This window comes from Mus caroli, chromosome 1 (assembly GCF_900094665.2).
Source record: "Mus caroli chromosome 1, CAROLI_EIJ_v1.1, whole genome shotgun sequence".
Lineage (NCBI taxonomy): Eukaryota > Metazoa > Chordata > Mammalia > Rodentia > Muridae > Mus > Mus caroli.
Genome location: NC_034570.1, coordinates 153,662,461 through 153,669,856, shown reverse-complemented (window position 1 = coordinate 153,669,856; position 7,396 = coordinate 153,662,461).

Here is a 7,396-nt window from a genome sequence, read left to right as displayed (position 1 = left end):
CATGGAAGAGGGAATCTCAATGGCTTCATCCTAGACAAAGAACTACAGGTAACTAATGATTTCTTAGAGAAGGACGATTAGTTTTCCCAGAGATGAGATCCCTAATTGGCTACCCAATGCAAAGTGGTTGGCCTGAAATCATAAATATTCAAGCAACACTGAACAGATTCAGCGTGTTATATTTACATATTAATGTGTGTGTCTGTGTGCAGGTGTGCATGTGTGTTGTCTGTGAATAATAATCAAAGAAAAAGTGATCGTGAATTTGAGAGGAAGTAAGGAGTACAGCATCAATATCAGGAGCTCGAGGGGAGGAACATAATGGGATTAAAGAGAAGAAAAAGAAGAAAGTGATGCAACTGTATTTTAATCAAAAATAGTTATTTCTATACTCATAGATTAGTACATCTGTGTCTTAGCCAGAATTTCTATTGTTGCAATGAAATTCTATGACCAAAACAAGCTGTGGAGAAAAGGGCTTATGTTCAAAATTCTATATCACTGCTAATCATCAAAGGAAGTCAGGACAAGAACTTGAACAAAGCAGAAGCCTGGTGGCTAGATATATGAAAATATCTAACTTAGGTCCCAACCAATAGTAACACTTTGTGAATATATGTTATAATATATTAATATATAGTATATGTGAATTTTTTAATATAATCCCTTCAAGGTTCAGTAAATGGGCAGAAAAATGTTAAGAGCCAGAGGTCAGAGACATCTAGGGCAAATATGATCAGTGTCTTCTGAACATAATTCATGGACTCATAGTAGCCATGGTTGCCTGCAGAAGACCTGATCAAGATCAAGCCAGTCAAGATTCCAGCATGGATGGGGGAACATGGTCTGTTGGTAGGCTGGGGGCCACCTATTGCTGTGCATTTGACCAACACTAATTAGATTCAGTGAGTCATAAAAAGATATAAAGATTATATGAAACTGGAAGAAAGTATAAGGGAGGGTGATCCAGAAAGAGTGTACATGTGATAAGGGGGAAGGGCTATGATCCAAATGCATTGTATACATGCACAAAATTCTCAAAGAAAAATAAAGGACCTTTTTTAAACAAACCTTGGAAACTGTGACCCAAAATAAAATTTTCTTCCTTTCAAGTTGTTTGTCTTAGACATTTTTCATAGCAACAGAAATTTGGCTGTCACAAAAGCCTTTCATTAGTAATTGCAGAGTGTTACTGTTGCCTGGGATCTAAGCCAGGTGTTTCCACATTCTTGGCTTTCTTATCCAAAGAACTGAAAAAGAAGTGTTCGCACACATTTGGGAAGGGGAAGCTTTATTTAGAGAGAAGCAGTAGTACAGATTAGAAAGGAATACACCGTTAGGACTGACATCAAGCTTCTTGAGTAAGCACTCAAGGACTATGACCAGACAATTGTTTGAGGATTCTTTCTATGGGTTCAAGAGAAGGAATTTGATTCCTAGAAGAAGTAATGAGAGTGGTTCTCTGTTTGTTTATTTTTAAATTATTACTTATTTAGTGTCTGGGAGATGTGTGCATGCAGTGGCTTGGATTTGGAGATGGGGAGAACTCCTTGGGAGACTCAGATCTATGGAGATTAGGCTCAAGTCATCATGTTTGGTGTCAGGCACTCTTACCTGGTGAACCACCGTTCTGGCCCTGATTCTTTTGTTGGGTCTTATTTTTGTTTCTACTGTACATTCTTCCCATAATGTATCATACTTCAATTATATACATGTCTAATCATGAACATGTGTAAGATAGTAAAAGGGGAATTCTCCACACAAATATACTTGAGGACAACAGCTTTGTATTACTGTGCATTTACCTCAGTGCGATTCAGGCTGGAGCTTTTTGTCTATTTTTCATACTTGGAGACATTGGGGCTATATTTGAATAGAAACAGTCAAGTTTGCTTGTCACTAGAGGAAGAGAAACTTGTCTTCCTCTTCAGGTGTCTGTGCACCCTGATACATGGTCTACAATTGATAGAGCTTTGCTCAGAGAGGGATGTGTGTAGAATAGAGCATGCAGAGAAAGGGGTTAGGCTGCCAAGCATGTATCAGAATCCAAACAGAGTTCCAGGCACCTGAGCCTGTGTTCTTTGTGTCTGTCTCAAAAGAGAACATATTACTTTCTCTTTTTAGAGATTATACAAATTTACCTAAGTATATTTTTGTTGTTTAAAACAATAGTACGGAAAAGTATGGAATGAAATATAAAGGTCTTAATATCTTACCTTCCAGAATGAATGTGTTTGCATCTGATTCTAGATCTTTTCTATATATTTACATATATGCCTCAGTAATCTTCTAGAAATATATGGAAAACCTTGGCAGTTAGTGGAAAAGATAAAAGAAAAAAGCATATATATCATGTTCCAGTGGTGCTCATGCCTGTGTGGTCAGAGAAGGAGCAATGCATGAAAGAATGAGATGAAAGCAGCTTGCAAAATATTAGAGACAGGAAGGTTCAAAACAGGATGGGTGGCAAGGGATAGAGAAAGCTACAAGTCATGGGAAAGGTCAACCAAGATTGAGGATGTATAGAAGAACCATATTGAAACCTACTACTATAGAAACTAAATAAAATACATAATTTCTTCTAAAGGTTTATGAATAGAGGTTCCTTGCATGGGTTGGCAGTTCTGTTCCAAGAATTCAACAGTATTAACAGAAAACCCCAATGCCAAGAGTAGAATGCTTTTTCATGAATTGTCGGCCAGCAAGCTCCCCAAAGGCTCCTAGAATGATGCAGGTATTGATAGTGCTCTTGGTTGGCCACCAGAACTATATGGAAAGGCCTTATTGCTGAACACACCATATACTTTAGATACAAGACACAGAGGAAATCAAGCAGGTACTAAATTGGAAGCATCTTTCCCGCCTGCAAGCTTGCATAGTGACAGAAGATACTAGGAAAGCCACTGAGGCAGAAACTATCAACGGTCATTCTCAACTGTTGACCATATGTTCTACAACACAGAGTGCTGGTGTGCTTCCTGTGTGCTTGTGACCTGGAGAGAGTTTTCCACTGCTGTAATAATGGCAAAACTGTTTGGGGGTCAACCAAATGCTCTCTGACTGGAATGGAGGCATACTCCATGGGAAAGAATATATATCTGGTCCTGAGCCTATTCCTGGACAGATCACAGGCACTAGAGGAGAGTGTACTATTGATATTTTACTAAATGGGAATGTGGTTAAAATGCCTCTAAATATTCACATGTTTTATTAAAAACAGATTTTCTTCATACAATATATTCTGATTGTGGATTCCTCTCCCCCTACTCCTCCCAGTTCCTCCTCACCTCAACTCCCATCTGATCCACGCCCTTACTCTTTCTTGTTAGAAAAATAAACAACAACAGGCATCTAAGGAATACTTATAAAATAGAATAAGGGAAAATAAAACAAAAAATGAACAAATTGGAACAGAAATATGCCCATGGAAGAGTGGTGCTTGTCTGCCTGGTCCCAGGAAGCTTCCTTCAGCAGAGAACAGTTAGTAGACTCACAAGTCATCAGAATGTTAAGAGGCTGTTGACTCTTAAGTCTATATCAACCCCTTCGAGGTCCAGGAAACATCAAAGGGAGGAAGTAAAGATTGTTAAGAGCCTGAAGTTGGAGAGAAGCCCCATGAATCAACCTTATGGGTATAGCATAGTCCTCCCAACTACCAATCACAGCATTGATGGATAACTTCAAATAAAAAGAAGACAAGATGTGGGGGTTGGAAGGGAATTAGCTGAGAAGAAGAGAGTAAACAGTAAAGAGGAAAGGATGTGAGAGAGAAAAAGATAATTAGGCATGGATATGATCACAATATGCTCTATGTAAGTACACAACTATCAAAAATAAATTTAAAAACTAAAGCCTATTATATAATGTACAGAAACAAATGCAAATGACCACAAAAAGAGAGGTGTATGACGCTTATAGCTATGAATTTGATGTTAAAACATGACTCTGAGAGTCAGCACTGAGGTTGCATGGGATAATTAGGGAGGCCACAGACTCAAGAATAGAATGAATGGAGCATCATTACCAGAAGCAGAGCAGATTGAACAAGTTATCATGGGTTAGGCAGATGAGCGGAAGGGAGTCCTGCATATGGTGTATTCTGGATATTTGGTTTTCTAATTCCTCTCTTACTTTTTGGAATACTGCTTTGTGGTGTCTCTCTGTGTGTATATGAATGCATATGTGTTCAACAAATACATAACCTAACTCTAAACTTTAATGTAGGCAGGAACCTTACATTATACAAGTATACATTACCCCTTAGCCAGAGGGCCTGCCCGGTGCTCAACAGTAGGTAAACATTGAGCAGCCTCCATACTGACTTCTCCTTTTATTTATTCTCCTTGAAGATTGCTAAAGCTGATAAGAAGTCTCCCTCACCTTCATGTTTACAATATTGGCTCATGAAACTTCTTTCTGTTTCTTGTTGTCTAGGCATCTACCCCATAAGCAGACAGAAAATGCCGAGTTCATGCCAGATCACAATCAGCAAGAACCAGTCATCATGGCTGGCGAGAGGAACAGACTATGCTTCCTTTGCAGAGCCCAAGCTTCTGCAAAAGGAGGCTCAAATTCTCATGAACCAAACAAGGGCCTTCTTGGACCCCAGCATGTCTTAACTGGTACAGGAGAGACATCTGGGCCACATCATAGAGTATACAACAGAATCAGCAATAGTAAACCCAGAAAAATCACTGGATACCAGGATGAGGAAGAATCTTAACTAGACTTTAATCCAGTGTGCATTTTTTTTTTTTTTTGGTTATGTGATGAACACTGCGAGCCAGTTTCACATACACTTAGGAAGTTTCTCTTTCACAAATTAAGATCTAAAATCTTCCATCTTAAAGCCTACTCCACAGTTTGTTCACTAACTAAATATTTTGAAAGTTGAACTCTAAGCTTATAATAATGCCCAGTTCTGGGCCATGTTTGGGGAGGGTGGTAGATGAATGAGTAACAACATCTCCTGATTTCAAAAGCTTTATAAGTTGATGGGAAAATGGTCACATGAATTGTGTAATTCATGTGCTGATGTATGTGAAATGACATGTATCTGTGCAGAAAAGTAGTATGTAGCTTCACCTAAGCTAATTCAGGACGATGGAATAGAAGAGATTAAGATTACTGAATTATACTTACATACATACATAAATAGATACATACATACATACATACATAAATAGATACATACATACATACATACATACATACATACATACATAAATAGATACATACATACATATATTGTGAATATATATTCCTCTAATTTGCTAGTCATTAAACTATTTTTATCAACTATTTTTATTTGATCCAACTGTAACATAAGGTCAAAAATATCTACATTGCAAGGGACATGTGGCTTTGTCCTGTCACACTCTCTCCACTATACTCTGTCACCACTATGTGGAAAGAATGAAATGTGAAGAATTGGTCCCCAGATGTAGACATAGTACCTGTCCCTTGCCAGGACCCCTTGTCTTGTCCTAACCATGCATAGCATCTCACTGATAACAAACCCTGGGGAAGGAATGGGCACATTATGTTGGCAAAAATTACGCTCAGTACATGGAATGACAGGTTCTCTTACATATTCTTTTTCTAGATAGGACTGAAAACCACAGAGCCCGCTTTTCACCAGAGTAACTGATGTGCAAGATAAAGCTGACACTGTTGTCAGATCACAAAACAGAACCAGGATTTTGGTCACATGATTAAACTGCTGGGTAAATCATTCCTGACATATGCTTCAAAATATGTAGGTCCAAGAGCAAACCTACTCATGGAGCCAGTTTGATTTGGTTTGAGCTTTTCATAACTTGCCTTAAACCCAGGCCACATGGTTCAATTTGCTGACAGCCTTATTAAAATGAAGAGACATGGATATAATTCTTTCTTTTTTTTCTTTTCTTCTTTCCTTCCTTTCTCCCTCCTTCCTTCCTTTCTTCCTTCCCTTCTTCCTCTTTCTTCCTCTTTCTTTCTCTTCCTTCCTTTCTTCCTTCCTTCCTTCCTTCCTTCCTTCCTTCCTTTCTTTCTTTGTTTCTTTCTTTCTTCCTTTCTTTCCTTCTTTCCAATTGCTCAAATTCTAAGTGGGGGCATTTCTTTGGCTTGCCTTATTTTTATTAATTAATTGTAGTTCCTAGTACCTAAAGTCACATTTTCCTGGAGAAGTATTCTTGATTCACTCAGCACATGAATAACAGTTGGAAGCAATTCAGTGACACACGTATTGATTACACAGTTCCACTTTGACCTGCCTTATGCTAGGTACCACGTTATATGCAAAGTAGTTCTGAATAAGATATGCCTCCTTTCTTCAATGAGCTTAAAATCCTTTTTGAAATGTGATATCAGCAGTTTGAGCTCTGGCTCCATGCACTCAGTTTCAAAATCTGCCTTGCCTGCTCCACATCGAGCACTAGACAAATGCTGTCTTGTCTAATCTTCACATTGATGATGCAGGTGCTTATTTATGGGTGAGGAAATTAAGTTCAAAGACATAACTAACTTTCTCAATGTGACTTGTCAGACTAAACAGTGCTGGGAAATGAGGGGATTTCTGAGTTCCAAACCAAAAGTATGTCCCATGTTTAAGTGTCATCAAAATATGTCATTAACAGCTATGCACCCATGACAGCCAATTTATGTCTATTGTGGATTTTGTGTCTTGGAGATATGCTCTGAAGTCAAAGGTGGTACTCAGTTGGTCCTTTAGAGGAAAAAAATCTCTTAAATCAAACAAAAGCTCATATGATGGCAATTAGAGCCAAAGGCAAGAACATTAAACACAACGTTTTAGCTATTCATCTATTGAATGAAGATTTATTATATCTAATATAGGACATGCATTGTGCTAAACACAATGAAGATGACAAAGATTCACGAGGTTTGTTTCTACTCTAAAAGAGCTGTGACCTTTTAAGTAACAATAGCTGTCGTGTGTTATATGACTATAAACCACTGAGCATTTTCCATAAGTCATCTGTTGTCCATAAAAAGGATTTCAGGATGTTTTTTTATTCCCATTCTAAGGACGGAGATCTGAGTTTGAAAGAGTATCAGCCCATAGGAATCACTGTCAGTTATAGCTCAAAGGGCTGTGAGATGGCTCAGATAAGCCCAAGAACCTGAGTTCAGTCCTTGAAACTCATCCAGTAGGAGGAAAGAGCTGACTCCTACAAGCTGTTCTCAGAACTCTACCCCTATGCCCTAACATGTATGTTCACACACGATAAATAAATGTAATGAAAATACTGTAAAAGATTTTAAATCTTCCCAATAACTATACTTGTAGCCTAAACTTGATTGGGATATAAAAGTAATTCCCTAAAGGTGTTTCTCTTTTTTAATATTTTGAGAGACAGACAGATAGATACACACACAGAGAGAGAGAGAG